Genomic DNA, 21,900 nt, shown 5'->3' with positions numbered 1-21,900 from the left:
AGAGGGTCTGTTTCATGCTCTCAAAAACTAGCTGGGTCCTTTCCATCCAGTGGAAAGGATTTGGATTTGCAGCTGTTTTTGGGTATGCCAAGCTGGAAATGGATGGTCAATAGAAGCCCACCAGCCCCAAGATGTGTCCTCTTTTTTATTTTGAATTGTAAATGGGTTGTAATTGTTGCAGTTTTCTGTACCTGTGGAAACACCTACCCGTCACCCATTTGATACCTCAAATAGCATATCTTCTTCAAAGTGAACTCTTCTTTCCATTGGTAGTGAATCCAGCTCACCTTAGTGACTTGGGTAGTATGGCAATCTGCTGCACAAGGTCTGATCAGGTCATTATTAATGATGACATCATCCAAGTTGGCATCTTGAACTGCAATTAACATAGGTTCAAGCCATTTGTCCCAAGTCTGTCTATTTTTCATGAATAAATTTACTTTTCATGGACTGTACAGTCTCATGCTCAAATTAAGTATTTTTTGTCATAATTCTAGTCCAGCAGATTATCCATTTTACATAATCCACCACAACTAAAACAAACCAATTCAAAATATATACATTTGTGTACCAAAAATCCATGAATTCTTATAACTTGGATGAAGGCATAGTGTGGAATGTAGACATAATACTGTGGCATTGGAAAAATCTTCCTTGGAGTGTACCTCAGGAACACCCAGTGCTTTGCTCACTGGTGCCACAATGTCATTACACATTGTCAAAAGTCAAAGTCAGCTTTATTGTCAAATGTACCATATATGCACGGCATACAGCACAGATGAAATTGCAGTCCTCTCTGACCCCCGGGAGACAGTACAACAGGCAATATAACCAAGACAGTACAACAGACAGTACAACACAGGCAGGACAACACAGGCAGTGCAACAAGCAGTACAACACAGGCAGTACAACACAGGCAGTACAACAAGCAGTACAACACAGACAGTACATCAGACAGTACAGCACGAAGTATAAGACGAAACACAAGGGATGGTTAACATCTCTATACACTCTAATCTCATAGGGGAAGTGACGTGTGCGTAGTCCCTGAGTGGACAGGGGGAGGGAGAGATAGGTAGTCAGGTGCTGGGGAGGGGCAGAGCAGGGTGTGGGTAGAGTTCAGAGCTGTGGCAAGGGGCAGAGCAGGGAGGGAGTTGAGCCTCCTGACTGCCTGGTGAAAGAAACTGTCCTTGAGCCTGCTGGTTCTGGCCCACAGACTCTGCAGTCTCCTATCTGATGGCAGCAGGCTGAAAAGGCTGTGAGAGGAGTGGGTGGGATCACCTGCACTGCTGATGGCTTTGCGGGTGAGGCGGGTGTTATAAATGTCTGAGGGAAGGGAGAGAGACACCAGTGATCTTTTTTAGCTGCTCTCACGATGCGCTGCAGGAATTTGCAGCAGGAAAGTCTTGTGGCAACAGTGAGCAAAGCACATATCTTATGTGAGCTCAGTAGTTATAAACACACCCCCACACATTGCCCACATCAAACCTTAGCCAATCTGTACTCAAAATCGGGTGCACAGCATGGAAGTCAAATGGATAACAGCCCAGATCACCTGACCAATCCACACCAGTTGACACTCTCAGCCAATGTGTGAGCTGACCACACCTACAGCAGTCCTGCTCAGGTGTTTGAGGAGCACTGGTAAATTTGCAGTGTAGTTGGTAAAATTTTGAAAAGAAAGGAAAAAAACACAGATGAATCGTATTGATAAAGACCTGAGGGTCGATGAAGTAGGGAAGGACTTCATAAGAGCCACTGATGTTGGGCACTGGGGACATACTTAATGCCTTAATGCAGGCTTGGTCTTCAGTTTGCCTGCTTACAGTGTCCTATGAGAGAAGTATAGTTTTCAGCTTGTCTGCTGCAGACTGACGATGTCCATGGCTGAAGGTAAGATAGTTGTAAAATAGTTGTTCAAGGGTTCATTCTACAGATAATGACCCGAAAACACAAGTCCAAGCTATGCCAGAACTACCCTAAGAAAAAAGAACAAGATGGTACATTTGAAAAAAAAGGAGTGGCCAGCACAGCCTCCAGACTTAACCCAAACAAGCTGGTTTTGGGATTAACTGGACAGGAGAGTGAAAGTAAAGCAACCTGCAAGTATCACATATTTATGAGAACTTCTGCCATAAAGTTGGGAAGAACCGTCTCAAGGATATTTGATTTCCATTGCAGAAAGAATGCCATAAGTGTGTTCAACTGCTATATCTGCCAAATGTAACTACTTTGATGAGGGAAAAGCTTAGATTATATTTTGGTTTCTAAATTGATTTCATGATTTCTTTTTGAATAAAAATTGTTTATTTGTTCTATGCTTTAATTTCAGAGTACACGAGACATTGAACTGGATCATTTTCAATGAAATTCTGGAAAATTTGGGTGTTCTAAAGCTTTTGACTGGTAGTGTGTGTCTCAGTGTGTGTGTGTGTGTGTGTGTGTGTGTGTGTGTATGTTTATACACATCACACACGCAATTACAAGCAATGGCCAGTTGATTTAAAAGAAAATTATATTTTAAAAAAACCCCATGATAACTTGAGGCTCTTCAGTTGAGATAAAAAAAAAATTAATTAAAAATGAAGCTTTAAGGTTCGTGGACAATGATGACACAGTAAGGATGTTGATAAAAAAAAAAATCAACATTCTTAATGGCTCAACCCTATACTGTAGGGTTGAGCTGGGTACTAGTTTCAGACAAGTATCCGGTATGGATAACACGAAAATGCTACGAGTAAAACTCGTTGATACTCGTGCTCGTTAATTTATTCATTCATTTTCCTGACCGTTTTATCCGCTTGCGTGGGGCACGGGGAGCCAGAGCCTATCCCAGCTGGCATAGCTGAAGGAAAATCCTCAGAACTGACTGTCTTCATGCTCTGTGATCGTCCAGTCACACACAGCGCCCGCCACATTACAGAAACACTCTGCCCCAATCTCGCACACACATAGACATTGACTGATCTCTCTGTGCTTGGCTTTACTGGAACTCATGTTGCTTTCCTTGGGTTTTCTTCAGCTTGCCTCTATTTTGGTCTATTTAAGGTTACTTGGTGAACTTGTTTCCTGTTTTTTGTTGTTGCACGTACGTGGTGCATTTGACCAGACAGAGCTGAAAACTGCTTGTGTCACATCGGTCACAGCCTCTACTCCAGTTGTTTTTTTTTTAACCTACTTGCTTTTAGTTCGACACTTTCTCACTTCAGTTAATTTATATATTATATAAATATTTTGACTGTTACATAGCACGCACACGCACATACAAACATCACACACACACACACACACACGCTCTTTCTCTTCCTCCCTCTCACACAGTCATTCAGTCACATACACATGCACAGACACACACACACACACACACACACACACACACACACACACACATGCACACATACTTTAATGAACATTGTTCAAATTTGCGTTAAAAAAAATGGCAAGAACCAGTTTGAACATAAAACTTAAAAAAATAGAAAAAAATAGAAAGTTGTGTTGAGTTTGACAATTCTTGTTCCTGTATACTTTGTAGTTACATCCCGCTTCAAAGTACTGTACTGCAGTTGTCAGCGTTTGTGTGTTCGTCTGTTAGTTCGTCAGTTAGTCTGTCCGTCCACCAAATATCTTTCTGGTATCATGAGGTCTTATATTAGTTGTATGGAAAATCGTCTGCTCTTCAGTGAAAGGATTTCAATATTTATTACATCCCGCTTCAAAGGGGTATTTGTTGTAATTGTCAGCGTTCGTGTGTTCGTTTGTCCGTCCGTTCGTTGTTTCATCAAATATCTTTGCAACCATTGCAGATAGAAAGATGAAAGAAAAAGCACATTACTAGGGCGGCAAAGGGGATGAAAATGAGACGATGACTTTGACCTTGAGAAAACTAGGTCAAGGTAAAATTTTAACTTTTGTAATCTCAGGAACCGGATGAGATAGAAAGACGAGGGAGAAGGCCAGTGTAAGACCATAGATCAAAGCACTAACTTTGATCTATGTTCTGAGATATTTTCTATCCTGAGATAGTTTTGCACATATCTCAGGAACCGGATAAGATAGAAAGACGAAACAACAAGCATTATATTCATAGAGTACAAGTTAAAATTTGACCTTGACCGAGTTTTCTCAAGGTCAAAGTCATTTCATTTTCATCCCCTTTTCCGCCTGAGCAAATTAAATCGATGTGTTTCTGTTTTGTCTGGTCGACTCCCAATGATGTAATGTAAACAGAGTTCCCTGACTGGCAATGCTTCATGTCTTCTTTTCCTTTTGGCTTTTCCCTTCAGGGGTTGCCACAGTGAATCAGTTGCCTCCATCTAACCCTGTCTTCTGCATCCTCTTCTCTCACACCAACTACCTTCATGTCCTCTTTCACTACATCCATAAACCTCCTCTTTGGTCTTCCTCTAGGCCTCCTACCTGGCAGTTCAAAACTCAGCATCATTCTACCAATATATTCACTATCTCTCCTCTGGACATGTCCAAACCATGTCAGTCTGGCCTCTCTGACTTTATCTCCAAAACATCTAACATGTGCTGTCCCTCTGATGTACTCATTCCTGCTCCTATCCTTCCTGGTCACTGCCAAAGACAACCTCAGCATGTAATCTCGTAAAAACCTGAGGGCACCAAATGTGACTACTTATTTAACCGTCAGTCGCTAATTCATTGTAAGGCACCGTCAACAATTTAGATTCTCAAGTTCTCTTAACCTGCATGTCTCTGGATCGAACGGGGGATGCCAGAAAAAAATGAGGAAACCCAGGAAGACATGGGGAAAACATGAATCAAGAAGTAAACGCAATAGGTCTGGCTTCGAATCTAACAGGCAACAGTACTAACCACTGTAACACAATACTGCCACAAAAGAAGGAATTTTTATTTTATTTTAACCATTTAAATGTTTTTTTTCCTGACTTACTAGCTACAAGCCTCTAGGACAAATTTCAATGGACAAATTTTAACGGCATTAGAAAAACAAATAGTTGCTTTTGAACTGAATCTAGCTTTCACAGAACCAAAGATACTGCAAAGGAGGAGCCACTCATCCTGCATGGCTCCTCCTTTTTTCTCCTGCTAATAAACACCCATTTTCAAACCATAGTTCCACAAACGCAATTCTCCTATTAGGAAGCTTCCCTCTTAACAGCACTGTCACTGCCTCTAGATGTCGCTACACCAAGGATATCTGGGCATTTCTCTTTTCCCATTTCAGCGAGTTCCTTGTGGAGAGTTATTCTTCATACAAATTACAATATACTGTATTTCTGACATCAAGCATTAGGGGATCACACTAGTATCTCATTTTATAACGTTCGTGCGCTCCACAGCACGATATTTGCTGAGAGGATCTGGGGCTTGATTGTAATCCAGATCCTTTGCAATACCATCCTGTCTCTCTATATATTCCTACCTTTTCCTCTCACTATACAATATATTGAAGGTGTAACATAAGAAGAAACAACTTGCTGTTACTCTGTACCTTCCACTTACCCATTCTAACCGTTTACCATTTGAGCAAGAGGCAGGGTATAGGTCGCGAGTTCATCACAGGGCTAACACGAAGAATCAAATAATCATTCATACCCACAACTGCAACTACCAACAGTTTAGTGTCAATACGCCACCTATATTCCATCTTTTTGGACTGTGGCAGGAACCCATGCAGACATGTGGAGAGCATAAATTTTCCAAATCTAGATTTGAATGTATATTTTTCTTGCTGGGCAGCATCAGTGCTTACCACTGAACTACCATACTGCCCAGTATTTACAACTTTATTCTTTAATGCACTTAATTTTTCTTTCCATCCAGTAGAGACATTAGTAAAACATTCCAATATTTCATTTCTATGAACTCTGTGGCAATCTCCATAAAGAGTCAAACCCTGGAAATCCCTTAATTGAAATGCCACAGCTCTTTACAAAAATTAGATGAAACTGCATATTTACAAAAATTTGATGAAACTGCATATTTTTTCTCTTTGCTAGAAGCCCTTTGTTGACATCAGTGAACATGTTAGCAAAAACAGCTAACATCAGCCATCATTTTTCACCTGCTATTTCATAGCTAAGTAGTAGAGCCAGTTGCTGACCCTATTTGAGCCAAGTCACACAAGCCTTCATGAAAACGTTGGTCGGTAACTGCTACTGTCATCCCATGATCATTATTGGTCATCTGTTTATATTAAAATATAGTGTCTTCAGCTGGCAGGGAACTCATAGGTTTTGTGGTGTGTCCATTTACACGAGACACAGTGGCCTCTCAGTTGATTTATTAAGCTGAACTGTTATAGAAGCAGTCTGTCTCTTGGTTGTCCGGAGGTTGTTCAGTGTCTATGTTTAGCTTCTCCTTAGTCTTCACTTTTGACTTTTCCTTTTTTCAAAATCAATGCACCATCAAGGCTAACAACAACCAAATACCAAATAAGGCATTCACCTCTCATACCACTATATATTTTATGTATAGTTCTACTTTAACCATTAAATAAGGCAAAAATGCAAAGAAATTCATTCATTAATTCATCTTCCTAACCGCTTTATCCGCCGTAGCGGGTCACAGGGAACTGGAACCTATCCCAGCTGTCTTAGGACGTGAGGAAACTCCGGGTGCGACACCAGTGCGCCGCTGAGCCACATATAAAATAAAATTTTAAAAAACAACCCCAACATAATGAGGCTTTGTAGTTCATCTATTTCATCAACCAACATGAGTAAGACTGCATTTTTTTCAAGATGTTTAATTAAAGAAATGGAGTTATTAGTTGAGTACAGACTGATTTTCCCCCTCATTTGCAGGAATTACTTTCCTTGTGCTCTAAAAGCCTATTGGAAGGTATTTGAGATTTGTTTGTTTCCTTGCAGCTCATTATTTGGTGTTGATTCGAAATAAACACCAAAAATATTTTGGCCCTATTATGTCTTATCCAGCTGTAGATTATTTTTTCAATGTAATTATCTTCTCTGGTTTGCTGTCTGGTCTAACATGTGATTTATGTTTTCTCTATACAAGTTTCCTTAAAAAAACAGAGCTATCCTTTTGAAAAATGGCAATGGTGGAAGCACTATGCTATAACATAGCCTTGCTGGATTTGTCGTCTCACATAAATGACTAAAAACACTTGACCAATCTCAAGGCACCTTTCAGTGAGACTAGCGCCATACATGTTCTCTTGTGGGCGAGAGAGCAGAAACAAGAGAGTGCAGAGCTATAAACTCAAGAACATAGTGATTTTGGAGAATGAACATACACCACAGCTCATATGGGGGTGAGCTATGACAATCTATGCTAAGGATTATGATTGCAATATAATTTCCCTCTGCTGGTTCTCCTGGGGAACTGCAGTCTCATACACTGATATGAGTCGACAAAATGGCAGTCTTGTATAACGCTGCACTGCACTGTCAGGAGATTGATGTAAACAAGACCACATTTCTTTAATAATGTGACTAATTACATTTGTATGGGATTTTGAATACAAATTACTTTATATTATATGGTGAAGAAATCACAGTATAAAGACATTCTAAATAACAATTGGGCTAGATTGTTTTCTCATCTCAGGTTGCTAATCCTTAAATGAAGTAAAAACCAGTCAAGATCAGTTAAACATTCAAAACAACTGACAGACATCTACAATGCACTGATGCAAACTGACAATGCCACCGCTCTGTAGCTAACACAGTTCTTCAGACCGTTTTTTCCTCTGACTCCTCCCTCTCGGTATATCCCCTCCCCCTAGCGCCTAGCTTCTGTTCGTCGTGGCCAAATCATACACCCCTCCCTCCTCATGCTAATGGTCTGCTCCCTGTTGTCCCTCGTTCCAACTAGCGGGCTCTGTGAGGTTGTTTCAACCACACTGCAGTTCGTCTACCTCACGTAGGGGTGCTGCTGCTTTTAAAAGCCTTGGTTTACCCCCGTCGGATTATCCATACAAACCGGTTTATTACGTCCTGGAGCTGTTCATACATACCGTATCGGCTATAGCTACCGACTTCAACACCGGTGCGAGCAGAGAGACTAAAGAAAGTGAAGAGCGTCGACCAACCACCACCGACGGCTGACGTATGTACATTTGATTGTGCACGAAAAGAGGAGGAGCCTATTCCCGAGCGAAGCGGGAGAGGAGTCGGTTGAGTCTGCGAATGCAAAACTACACAATTGTGGCACAGTTACCCTGTTTGGCTGTTGTATGTAGAATCCAGTGGACTGATAGCACATCCTGATTCCAACGGTTTGTACACATCAAACTGCTGGAGTGTTCAGCAGCTGTTAGAGGAGACGATTTGTCAACAAAAGATACCGACAATCGCGGCAAGATCGCTCGGCGGCGCAGGGAGTCGGTGAGTCGAGGTATTGCAGCTAGCATGTTAGCCAAGCAGCTCCAATTGCCATAGCACTTAATATAGACAGAAAATGTGAATACAATTTGGCTTTTTCAATATATGCATCTTGTCATTTGTTATAGAATATACTTATTTGAGTTGAAGTTTCTATAGTCACCAATGTAAGACTTGATAGAAAGTTAGCGACTACATCACAACAGCTAATGTTCACCTCGGTGTTCGCTTTAGTTTTTAAATATCATACAAGACAATTTATACTACTCAGATTTTTATTCTTTATGAAAGTAAAGTAGTTTCGCAATAGTTTCGCAATTGCTTAAATGGCATTTTAGTTAAATTTTCAATGGGTATCGCAGTTTTGGAATGACAATGCATTATATAATGTAAAATTGTAGTATGTCCTAAAAGTTCCCAATGCAAATGGCTCGTCTTATATCTTGGCGCTATGTTGTTGCCCAGCAACGCTAGTTGTTCAATCCATTTTGATAAAAAAACGGAAGGACTTGGAGAACTAGCACATAAAACGACTTGGTTCTCAGTTCTGTCAGATTTCCTCATACCTTGATGTCAATATGTTGATTCAAGTCATCAACCAGTGTTAACATATTTGTGTTAATAACCCAGCTTGGAAACTTTTTGCTATATTTATACCTTACTGAAAATTCAAAGGTCCAATGCTGCGAAGTCAGTGAGGCGGCAGCCGTGGTAGTGCTTAAGCATGCATCAAGCACTTCCACCTCACTGCAGAGGTGAGAGTATGGGGAAGAAGCAATAATGAACATTTTTTAAAAATGTAGTTTGAGGAATTTGGAGGTAATGGAAAGTTTATAAATGACATATTAGACATTTTAGATGTTATACCTGTCAGAGCCCTGACTGACAGTTTTTGTTTTAAAAACTATGTCCAGTAAAATGGTAAAGAGTATCCACAAATTGGAGCTCAAAACTATTTTAGCGCATTAATGGCACGTCAAGACATTGGGTTAAAATGACATGGAAACTGCAGCATCCTCTCCCATGAAATCCCCCTCTAGAGTGGTACAGCCCAGTAATTTTCCATGCGCCATACTGTCCTTGGAAGTGGGTGTGGCTTAATGGCAATTGTAATACAGCAGGTTTGCAGGTCTTCCCTTGCCTTGGCCTGTGATTTTTTTAATATTCTACATCATTTTTCATTCTTTTTGAAGTGGTTCAAAAATAGGTGACTAATGTGTGTTTACTGTGTGATCCTGGGAGCTAGTTTTCAGCTATTCTTGGGTTAATATTCCAAACTGCATTATTGGTCTGCTTAAACTTTTTCATATTGAAAGAAACCGACTAAATGAAGTCTAAAAATGAGCTGTTTCAGCTTAGCTTCAGTATCTTGGGAGCAAGGTACAGTCTTGTTTCTTGTTTCCCCTCCCCCACTTCATCCAGCGGCAGTAGTCACATGGTACTCACAGTCTGTTTTTTTTTTCTTTTAACAAGGAAGCAGCTTTTAAAAGGCTCCACCTACATTTTTCAGAAGCGTCCTTGTTGGTAGTAAAAGTAATGTATTCTTATGTAGCTACATTTTTTACCTCTACATAATACAGTTAATGAGCATTTTGTATTGATTGTATGACTTCTACGACTTCCAGAGCTAGAAATGTTCAATACCATGCTTTTCATAAAATATAGGCTATTTGTCTTTGATCCACCACAGGCACTTTGAAAACATGTTCTTGTAAATGTGCCCTTGTAAGAAATGTAGACATTTCATTATTTTCAGCACATTTACACATTGTGAATTTGCTTTCCCAAAACTACAAGTTCATTCTGTGATGTATTTTTTATATCAGTGTAATGAAAGTATTTTGACCAGTGCATTTCTGAGAACTTATATTAGCCTGTAAATCCATCCATCCGTTTCCTTGAAAACTACACGACCGTAATTGTCTTGAGTACAGCTGCTTCTTTCACTTTACAGGTCACAGGATCCGCTGGAGCCTATCCCTCAGCATGTATATGTTGATTTTAATATTTATTTGTCATAAACTATTTACATTTGAGTAAATGAATGGAATATTTGCCTAGATAGTTCCTATTCATTATTGTGTTTTTCATGTCTGCCAAATCTTGCCAAAAAAATGTCCCCCACAAAATGAAACCACCACTACCTGAACTATTCACATTAAAGAAGACAGATCCATGCTGTCTTGTTGGTATTGCAAAATTCTGAAATGACTGATTGCTATAACAAAACTCAATATCAGTTTTCAAATAATCTATTGCTTAGTTTTGGTGAGCCTGTGCATTTTGTTGCTAGTTTCCTTTTTTGTCTAACTAGTGTAGCACATTTGCTGCTGGATGTGCTTCTGGATTGGAACACAAAGATGCATACTTAGCTTGCATACCTAGTTTTTTTTATGTTGCGTTGGCTTAATGCCAACCTAAAGTGGTCTGGTCATTTCCTTTTGACCTCTGCTATCACTAGTGAATTGATGCACACTGGCTAATAAATTTAAGATCCTTTTTAAATTGTTTCCTAAATCCTAGAGATTGGTCTTTGCGAAAATCCTAGTTTTTAAAATAATCTAAACAGTCTTACTGGCACGGACATACAACATTCATGGACAATGAAATCACCTTTTTTTCTCCCTTCTAATGCTAGGTTTGAAGTAAACAGTAGTGATCAGCAACTGACTGATGACAGGGAGGGCTTAGGGTTTGTAATAGCAATAATATGGCAATGCAAATGTATCTATACAGGAGTTACAATTTAGTATCCCAAAGTTTATTGCAATGGTACAAGTAATGTGATAAATTATTTCATTGGCCTGTGCTAGTCTTTGAGACTTTCATGTTGCTGGAATTCAGCATAAATTCTTTTCTGTGGGGAGTTTCTCTCCGTGTCTACGTGGGTTCCTTCTGCGGTTCTTCGACTTCCTCCCACCTCCAAAAGCATGCAGGTTAGGTGAATTGATCACTCTAAATTATCCATAGGTGTGAGTGTGGACGTGAATGGTTTTCTCTAAATGTGTAGCCCTGCTATGCGCTGGCCACACGTCCAGAGTATGCCCCACCTCTCACCTGTAGTCAGCTGGGATAGGAAAAGAGCCATGACCGGCAGGATGGAAAAAGTGGTCGAAGACAAGATGATTGTCTCGTCTTCAAGAAGATGGATTGATAGATTTTGAACATCAGCAGATTGGTTTTTAAAATTGAAGACAACTGAATGGTAATCCTTTTACGTGCTGTGTGTGTGCGTGTACGTGTGCGTTCATTGAGTAGGGGTGGCCGATATGGCCCTAAAATAATATAACAATGTATCATGGATTTTTGGCAACAACGATATACGATATTTTTGAGACTCGTGAAATAAAAAAAATAGGGTACATAGTAGGTATTTTAACTTAATTTATCAACATAAGATACACCAAAAAGAAAACACAGATTGCACCATAAAATGTTTCATGTCAAGTGCTTCTCACTGCATTTAAGAAACAAACATGTCAACAAGCATGAATTCATTCATTTTCAACCTCTTGTTCTCCTTATTGTGGGTCACGGGGATTGCTGGATCCTATCCCAGCTGACTTGAGGGCGAGAGGCGGGGGACACTCTAAACATGACGCCAGTGCAATGCAGAGCCACACGGAAGACAAGCATCCACTATGCACTCAGACCTATGTGCAATTTGGAAACAATCAATTCACCTAAGGTGTATGTTTTTAATGGTGGAAGTGAGCTGGAAACCCTGAGAGAACCCACACAGACAAAGAGAACATACACACTCCGCACAGAGCGGGACTTGAAGCCGGACCCTTCTTGCTGTGGGGCCACAGCACTACCCACTGTGCCACTGCACCACCTCCAAACATAAGTTCATCTTAAAATACACAGTATAGCTTTTTTTGCCAAAGAAATGGTGACTCTATCTTGCAGGTCTATGTTTTTGTCTTCCATTCATTTTACAAATCCTGGAGATCAAGTAGCTGAATAGGCATACCAGTGACAGTGTTATTCTCACTGATTTACTTGATTAATTATTGAGGAAAGATTTCATTTCTCTCATATAATTGAATATTTTACGATTTATTTTGATGAATTGAATTATTTTGTTACTCTTAGGATCCCCAGCATGCAACACATCTGCATATGATCTTATCAAAGTTTTGGCTGATTATACAAGGCAAAGCGAAGATACAGAGGTCTCGTGGATGTTTTGGCAGAATCTCCAAAATTGTCCATTTGAGAACATTTCAGTCAAAACTGTGCCATATAAGATTCATCAGGTACTGAACTTAAAATTAAAAAGAACCAATTTCACGCACCAATGTCGGCATACATATTAATTTTATTGAAAAACTGCAATGGCACTTTTGAGTTCTGCTGTGTAATGGCAGTTATGCTGTTTGTCAAATAGTAGTGGTCAGGTAGGGCTGTATCTCTGGAATTAGCTTTGGCTAGTTGTGACACGTCTTTGAAACTGCCAATGTAATTGAGTGGAAATGTCTGTTTATAAAACATCATTGGCCAATCCCAAGGAAATTAATGAGTTGTGCCATACAACAGAGCCCTATCTTATCTGCTTGGAAATACTATTTCTAAAATAGAAAATAGCTTGACACTGTGAGTTATTATTTTGAAATTTTGTGTATGTGAAGTTCACTTTTGCTATTCTATCACATCTGGTTCAGCAAGTAGTGGTTGAACAGTAATAAGACTTATCTGTAGAGTTTCAGCTTACATGCAAATGTAAATATAATTATAAAAGATATTAAATTTTTTATATTTTTTGCAGTAAGCATTACTTCATATTGCAAAACAGTAATCCCTTGTGCATTTGCGCATCAACACGTTCGACTTCACCTCATTACGTATTTTTAGTAGATAGTCACGTGATACCATAAGCACATTCTATTGACTGACGGCATCCGGAAGTGCTCTCCGTTCCGTGTGTCTCGGAATGATAAGGTAAATAGTTGGTTGCTATATTGCGGAATTTGTTCTCGTGTGATTCCTTAAACACATTAACCAATATAAAAATTCATCCTAATTGCCAACCATAATGTAGACTATGTACAGACACAGATTACAAAATACCTGACAACAGCAGGAGTGGTGGTGCAGTGGTACACACAGTTGCTTCTTGGCAAGAAGGATTTGATTTCTTTTTGGGGTCTGCATGTTCTTATATCCTGAGGAGAATGTGACACCTTGTGTGGAATCACTCTTGTCCCTTTAAGGGTCCAAGGCTAGGGGAACTTGCTGACCACAAGGTCTCGTGTTAGTGGGATATGCCTGTCAAATCATCATAAAAAGGTTCCCACTGGGGTAATATCATTTATATGTTATTTACAATAATAAAGCCTGACTAAAGATCTTTATTTTTATGTCAACAGTAAATACAGAATTTAGATTTATGATGTTTCATTATGATAAAACATTTAATTAATTTTAATACCTGAATTCGAAGATGTTGGGGTCATCAAGGAGAGATAATCTGAAAAAAACAGAATGGATCTTAAACCTAAAGAGGTGGAACAAAAAAAGGTTGATTTCTTTGTATATCAAGGCACTGCTGTAAGTGTGATATTGATTTAAAGTCATATTGCTCTGCTCTACATTCTACCACAATGGCAACGTCACCTCAACTGGGTCGTTGTGGGGTAGGGGTAACTAGGGGTAACTATTGTAATTTTTTGTTACTGAACCTTTTGATTTTGTCATTCGTTCTTGTTTGTTAGTACTTAAAAGTGAGGTGTTGGACTGGAAACAGTGGTAAATCCTGATCCATTCCCTGTGTACATTTGAAATCTCTGTAAGATTGCACTGGAGCATTAAACTGCTTTAGCTGCGGAAAAAAGCCAGTATATTCAACTGGGACATGGTCTGATGTGAGAGAATCTTTGGGAGATTGAACTCCAGATTTCTGATCAATATGCTGGTTGTTAGATGATGCAGGAAGGGATCAAGGCTTGTGGAGGTAGCCTAAGCAGAGAAAACTGAGCTTTACTGCCTACACCCTTTCAAGTGTTCTGAGCTTATGCTAAATTGAAGACTAATGATAATCAGTGTTTAACCCTTAAAGCCCAATGATCACGCCGGCATGATCAGAGCGCATGATGTTTTTAAACCATTCTTAAATAATGAAGTCTGTCATGTGGATTGCTGTGGTCAGGTTTCCGTGACAGTATAGTTGTGAAACTGTCTTCCGGTTTTTATTTGGAGCCGATTGACCCCGGAAAACCGGAGATATGATCGTTTACATTAGATCAAAGGAAAGCGCTTCAAAGGGCTCGTTATCTACAGAAGGCAGACGCCGTGTTCCTCTCCATGTAGTCGCCATTCGTACATGCTTGTCACGTGATGCAAACACGTACCGTGATTGGTGCATCTCGTCATGTGACGCAAACGTCTGAATGACGAAAACAATTATGCGCACGATTGACGCATGTTTCGTGCGCATAGTCTTACTTTGAAAAACTCCTTTGAAGAGTGGCACAAATGACACAAACTCTAAAATTATGTTAGAAGCCTATGGCAACCTTTTTTGAGTTCAAAATAAATTTGATCAGCATGTTTGGTTTTTATATGCAATAACATAACATTTTTCCATTTCCGAATTTGACTGTGTGTGTCTATTTTGCCCCAATATGTCTATAGTAAGTTATAGGGAAATAAAAAACTATCTCTTCATATAGCTGAAGTTGTGCTGAAGATAAACATACCAAGCATTGGTATGTCAATAATTTTTAATGTGGTAATAGAGACAAATATCAAAAGTACCAAAAAAACAGCCAAAATAGGTCAGGGGTCTAAGGGTTAAAAGAAGAAACAAAAACAAGCTTGGGAGTAGATTTGAAATCAAATCTGCTCTTCCAATTTTTGTAACTTGATAATCTAGAACCACTGCAAGCGTGACAACTACAGGGTCTCCACCTATCCACTTGGGCAGTCAACTTAAAAATTCTTAGAGAGGCAGGTCCTTCTCCAGTACAGGTTGTAGTAGAGAAGTAGTTTGGGCTATCTAGGATGTTTTTTCAGTATCAACCTTTCTGCGACTACCTCAAATATCTCCTGCTCACAACTAATCAGGTAGCAAACCTTCCCTGTGTTGCTGGCTCCAGTCCTGCTCTAACAGAAAACCACAACATATAAAAGAGCACTGGGTACAGGAGACTTATAGAACATCTCCAACATCTTGCTCTACACATGTAAGGATCTGATGCTCTGCAGAAGGTCTACTAATCCACTTTTACACTGCTAAGCTGTTGGACTTTTCAGACGTTCAGTTCAGCCTGAACAGGTGATGAACACCCGCAGTTACTTATTTTCCTCAGCTGCACTCCCCTTACTCTCCATTTCTTATACACCCCACATCTGCAGTGTCATCCGAGAACAGGTAACGAAGCTTTGAGCTGTATTGAAAGTCAGGGGTATGTAGAGTTAACAGGAAAAAAATTGGCACATGCTCCCGCTTCACTGACCACCATGCCAGAGAGACCACAACTCAGTCGGACAACCTGTGGCCTGCCAGTCAGGTATTCCATTATCTAAGACACGGTGGACATATCAACAGTCACCCCCTTTACCATTTCACTTGGTAATCTGTCAGGGAAGTTCTTATGATTTTTTAAACTACCACCACCGAACAGGAATTCCATGATGAACATGAACTTACACAGTCAGTAAAAGCTTACAAGTAGGATTGCCACACCACTAAGGAATTACGTGCACACCTAGGCACTACCACACAGGAATTATGCCTCTTAAATACCCTTACACTACCTCACATTATTTAAATGTAAGGTTTCACTACTACTAAGGAATTAAGTGCACACTTAACAGACACCGCCACGCAGGTATTATGGTCCCACATACCCTTACACTACCACACAGGATTTGCATGTAACGTTGCACTACCGCAAATTAATTTCGGGCCTTAACAACTATGGAATTACATTTTCTAAGTGTACACAACCGGACTTGCACACTACCAGACCTACTTGTGCGTTTCCACTCACTAAGGATTTACATGACCACTTAAGTAAAAGAAATTAGTCATAATACTGTACTCGCATATACCACTCGATGGAGCATCTCCTGTTGTCTGTGCTTGTCGTCAAGTGGGATCCTAGGCTATTTTTGCACAACCAGAATTTTCCCTGAGTCAAGTGGAGACGTCAACCTGACCCCAGTACAATTTACGACATTGAGATGTTCCACCACCTGGCTTCCTGGAGAGAATACCAATCATGACCATATTCTGGAATATACTGAAAGTTCAGTAATCTGTACTTTACGGTTTACATAATCCTCCTGGTCAGGCTGTTATAATTACCTTGACCATTTCCCAAAGATACACTGTCTCCCAGTAACTGTAGTTCAAAGATTTCACCTACACTTCTTCATCCTTGACAACACATCCCGCATTTTGTTGTACTTGAGTATGTTCTCTTCGGTAAGACTCCGTACACTGCCTCCGTTGGTCTTTCAGCTCCCTCTGCATGCCCTTCAGCTCTAGTCAGTCTTCTAATTGAATGCCTAGTTCTTGTTCAGGAGACTTTTTGGCTCGCTGGTTATCCATACTTTGTTGTCCGGGAAACTACGCACTGTCCAGTGGTGGGGGTACTGAATATTATGTATTCTGTGATGCAGTACCACAAATCTCTTGCCCAAGTGGTCCACAGGGCCCATCCAAATCCTTACAAGCAAAGAAGTCCTGTAGGGCCCTGTTGGCCTCCTTTGTCGGCTTCCTTACTGCCTTGATGAGGACAAGTTGCATCTCTACAAGAGCAACATACTTAGGAGTCATCAGGTTGTGATCAGATCTGTGGAGTTGGTGTAATTTGGGGAGTAAATTGTCCAGTAAATTGTCAATTAAACATTAAAAATCATCTTTTAATAACTTTAATAAGTTTTAATAAGCTTTTGCAATTACCTATAGTTGTATGAAACATTTTAGACAAGATTTTAGTAAGATTGCCAGCACCTACACTGGCCACACATCCCCACGGTATGATGGAGCCATCATCAAATTTTACCTTGGATAACAGGTATTTGTCTTTGAATGCTGTGTTCTTCATCCGCCATACATACAGCCCCTTTCTGTCTCCAAAAAACCTCTATTTTAGTTTCATCAGTCCACAACATGTTATTCCAAAATGAAGCTGGCTGTCAAAATGTGCTTTGGCATACCTTAAGCAACTGTTTGTGCCGTGTGTGCAGAAAAGGCTGCTTTTGCATTACTGTCTCATACAGCATCCCCTTGTGGAAAGTGTGCAGACCAGTTGAGCAATGCACAGTGACACCATCTGCAGCAAAACCATGATGTAGATCTTTGGAGCTGGAGTTCAAACCGAGCATCAGAATGGGGAAGAAAGGTGATTTAAGGCTACGTACAGACTAGTCGCCAAAATCAGATTTTTAGTACATCCAGATTGATATTGGATGTCTCTTTTTTAGTCTTAATGATCACATGCCACATGAAATCTGATTTTTGCGAGACAGATTGAAACCACATTTGGGAGGTAGTTTCATATCAGATATGGTCAGATTCATTTCAGTCTGAACAGCTCCAAACACTCATCTTCTTTTCCTTTCGACTTTCCCCTTCAGGGGTTGCCACAGCGAATCAGTTGCCTCCATCTAACCCTGTTTTCTACATCCTCTTCTCTCACACCAACTAACTTCATGTTCTCTTTCAATAAATCCATAAAACCTCCTCTTTGGTCTTCCTCTAGGCCTCTTGCCTGGCAGTTCAAAACCCAGCATCCTTCTACCAATATATTCACTATCTCTCCTCTGGACATGTCCAAACCATCTCAGTCTGGCCTCTCTAGCTTTATCTCCAAAACTTCTAACATGTGCTGTCCCTCTGACGTACTCATTCCTGATCCCATCTATCCTGGTCACTCCCATAGAAAACCTCAACATCTTCATCTCTGCTACCTCCAGCTCTGCCTCCTGTCTTTTTTTCAGGGACACTGTCTCGAGACCAAACAACACCGCTGGTCTCGCCACAGTTTTGTACATCTTTCATTTTAGCTGAAACCCTTCTATTACACATCACACCTGACACTTTTCTCCACTCATTCCATCCTGCCTGTACACACTTCACCTCTTTTCCAAACTCCATTGCTCTGTACTGTTGACCCTAAGTACTTAAAATCCTCCACCTTCTTGATCTCTTCTCCCTGTAACTCCACTCTTCCACTTGGGTCCCTCTCATTCACACACATGTACTCTGTCTTACTGCGGCTAACCTTCATTCCTCTTTTCCAGGACAAACCTCCACCTCTCTAGCTTCTCCTCCACCTGTACCCTGCTCTCACTACAGATCACAGTGTCATCTGCAAACATCATAGTCCATGGAGATTCCTGCCTGACCTCATTTTTCAGCCTATCCATCGTCATAGCAAACAAGAAGGGGCTCAGAGCTGATCCCTGATGCCGTCCCACCTCCACCTTGAAATCCTCTGTCACACCTACAGCAGACCTCACCACTGTCTTACAGTCCTCTTACATGTCCTGCACCGTTCTAACATTCTTCTCTGTCACTCCAGACTTCTTTACACAATACCACAGCTCCTCTTTGGACACCCTGTCATAAGATTTCTTCAGATCTACAAAAAACACGATGCAGCTCCGTCTGGCTTTCTCTGCACTTCTCTATCAACATCCTCAAAGCAAATCTGTAGTATCTTTTATGGCTTGAAACCATACTGCGGCTCACAAATGTTCACTTCTGCCCTTAGTCTAGCTTCAGCTACTCATTCCCATAACTTCATTGTATGGCTCATCAGTTTTATTCCTCTGTAGTTGCCATAATTCTGCACGTCTCCCTTGTTCTTAAAAATGGGCACCAGCACACTTCTCCATTCCTCAGGCATCTTCTCGCTATCTAAGATCCTATTGAACAACCTAGTCAGGAACTCTACTGCCACCTCTCCTAGACACTTCCATACCTCCACAGGTATATCATCAGGGCAGATGCCTTTCCACTATTCATCTTCTTCAATTCCCTCCTCACTTCACTTCACTAATCTTTGCTACTTCCTGGTCCACAACAGCCACCTCTTCTAGTCTTTGTTCTCTCTCATTTTCCTCGTTCATCAACTCTTCAAAGTACTGTTTCCATCTTCCCATCACACTACCGGGACCTGTCAATACTCTTCCATCCCTATCCTTAATCACCCTAACCTGCTGTACGTTCTTCCCCATCTCTGTCTCTGTCTTGCCAACCTGTATAGATCAGTCTCTCCCTCCTTACTGTCCAACCTAGCATACAAGTCATCATAAGCCCCCTAGGTCTTATGATGTTTGGCTTTTGCTACCTCTACTTTCACCTTGCACTGCATATCCCTGTACTGCTGTCTGCTTTCCGCATTCCTCTCAGTGTCCCACTTCTTCTTTGCTAACCTCTTTCTCTGTATACACTCCTGCACCTCCTCATTCCACCACCAAGTCTCTTTATCTACTCTCCTTCCAGATGGCACACCAAGTACTCTCCTACCTGTCTCCCTGATCACATTAGCTGTAGTTGTCCAGTCATCTGGAAGCACCTCCTGACCACCCAGAGCCTGTCTTAACTCCCTCCTAAAAGTCATAGAACACTTTCCTTTTTTCAGCTTCCACCATTTTGTCATCTGCTCTGCCTTTGTCCTGTTCATCTTCCTCACCACCAGAGTCATCCTACACACCACCATCCTGTGCTGTTTGGCTACACTCTCGCCTACAACTACTTTGCAGTTACTGATCTCCTTCAGATCACACAGTCTACACAAGATATAGTCAACCTGTGTGCTCCTCAGTCCACTCTTATAGGTCTCTATGTTCCTGCCTCTTCTGGAAGAAAGTATTCACTGTAGCCATTTCCATCCTTTTTGCAAAGTCAACCACCATCTGTCCTTCTACATTCTTCTCCTGGATACCAAACCTGCCCATCGCTTTCTCATCACCTCTGTTTCCTGCACCAACATGTCCATTGAAATCTTCACCAATGACAACTCTTTCACTTTTAGGTATGCTCTGCATCACTTCATCAAAGTCCAACCAGAATTTTTTCTTCTCTTTGGGTCGTTATTAACCCGGGCCTCGACCGATCCGGTATGGAAGTCATAGATTTGATTTGCATGTTTGATTTGGCAAATTTTACGTCGGATGCCCTCCGTGACACAACCCTCTGTATTTATCTGGGCTTGGGACCAGCACAATAAGACAGTGGCTTGTGCCCTGTTGCAGCTACATTCTGAACAGCTCTAAACACACGATTGGATTTGCTTGTCCGTGCTGTCATTGTACGCAATGCAAGAGCAAGACACTAGAAGGAAGAGTGTCGCGCATTATGGAGCGGTAAAAAAATGGAAGATGTTGACAATGTCTGGTGTGTCTGCTATTTTCTCCACTTATACTAGACGGTGATTCCGCCAATACACTAAGGTAACCAACATCCATGTACGTTCTTGTTTTTGTTGTTGCCACTGTCGCAATTATGACCTCACATTGAACGATGACTCCACCCCAACGTCGTTGCTACGGCAACCTGCCAGATGGCTCAACGATCGGATATGGAAGGAAATCTGATTGGAATCCGATTTGCCTGCAGTTTGAATGCAACCTGATGACTCTGAATGTTACATGGTTGTTGGTGCCATACGGGCTGGTCTGAGTATGTGTGAAACTGATGATTTACTGGGATCTTCACACATTAGAATCTCTAGGTTTTACAGAGAATTGCCTGAAAAAGAGAAAATGTCCAATGAGTTGCATTTCTGGGGGCAAAAATGCCTTTTTTATACCAGAGGTCAGAGGAGAATGGGCAGACTGGTTCAAGCTGATAAATGGTAACAGCAACTCAAATAACAACTCATTACAGCTGAGGCACGCAGAAGAGCATCTCTAAATGTTCAGCACGTCGAACCTTGGGGCAGATCTTAAAAATCATCAATAGTGCCCAAATGTTTTCATACCACTGTATGTTTACTGGTTATGTATTCACTGGTTGTTTATTCATTAGCAGCTCATGGATGAGCTGCACCTGTCCCTCGTCATGCAACCATGATGAGGGACAGGTGCAGCATGGTGGCACAAGAGGTCCATTGTTGCCTCATAGCAAAAAATGCCTGCAGAACGGGCCGCAGGTATGTTGGCCACTTTGAATTGTCCATAGGTGTGAAGACAAGTTGTTGTTAGTCTTGTGTGTAGCTCCGCAATTAGCTTTCATCTCGTTCAGGATGTACCAACCTCTACCCATAGCTGGGAAAGGCTCTTGCAGCCCCCCATGACCCACAAGGTAGATATGTGATTTAAGACAATTTTTTCATCTTCAAGTAGACGAATGAGATGTTGATGAAAATATACTCCCTTGACAGATCAAATGGATGTTGACTAATACCTAACAATTTGACATTCAGTACACAGACAGTCTTATCATAACATGCGCCTATTGCCGCTTTGTGCACTTTTGGTCACCCCCACCATACCGATGGGTACATGCACGCTGTTGTTTTGTCTGTGAAACACATGATTTTGCACATACTATATTCTGACTGAGTCTTAACCGGAACATCCAACTTCTCTGTAAGGAAAG

General features: G+C 40.9%; 1 protein-coding gene across 4 annotated transcripts in view; it reads left to right on the top strand.

Annotated features, from left to right (window-relative positions):
• Positions 1-7,742: 7,742 nt before the first annotated feature.
• The window catches only part of atf7ip (activating transcription factor 7 interacting protein), a 45,882-nt gene continuing 31,724 nt past the window's right edge, over positions 7,743-21,900 (top strand). Inside the window, exon 1 of one of the 4 annotated variants that reach the window (XM_068321279.1) lies at positions 7,743-8,061. The gene's annotated coding sequence lies outside the window, so the exon portion shown is untranslated. Of the gene's footprint in view, positions 8,350-21,900 lie in introns of all 4 variants that reach the window. The other 3 variants (XM_068321280.1, XM_068321278.1, XM_068321277.1) reach the window with 3 other exon arrangements.

Source organism: Antennarius striatus, chromosome 8, assembly GCF_040054535.1.
Source record: "Antennarius striatus isolate MH-2024 chromosome 8, ASM4005453v1, whole genome shotgun sequence".
Lineage (NCBI taxonomy): Eukaryota > Metazoa > Chordata > Actinopteri > Lophiiformes > Antennariidae > Antennarius > Antennarius striatus.
This window is presented reverse-complemented; position numbering and strand designations above follow the sequence as displayed.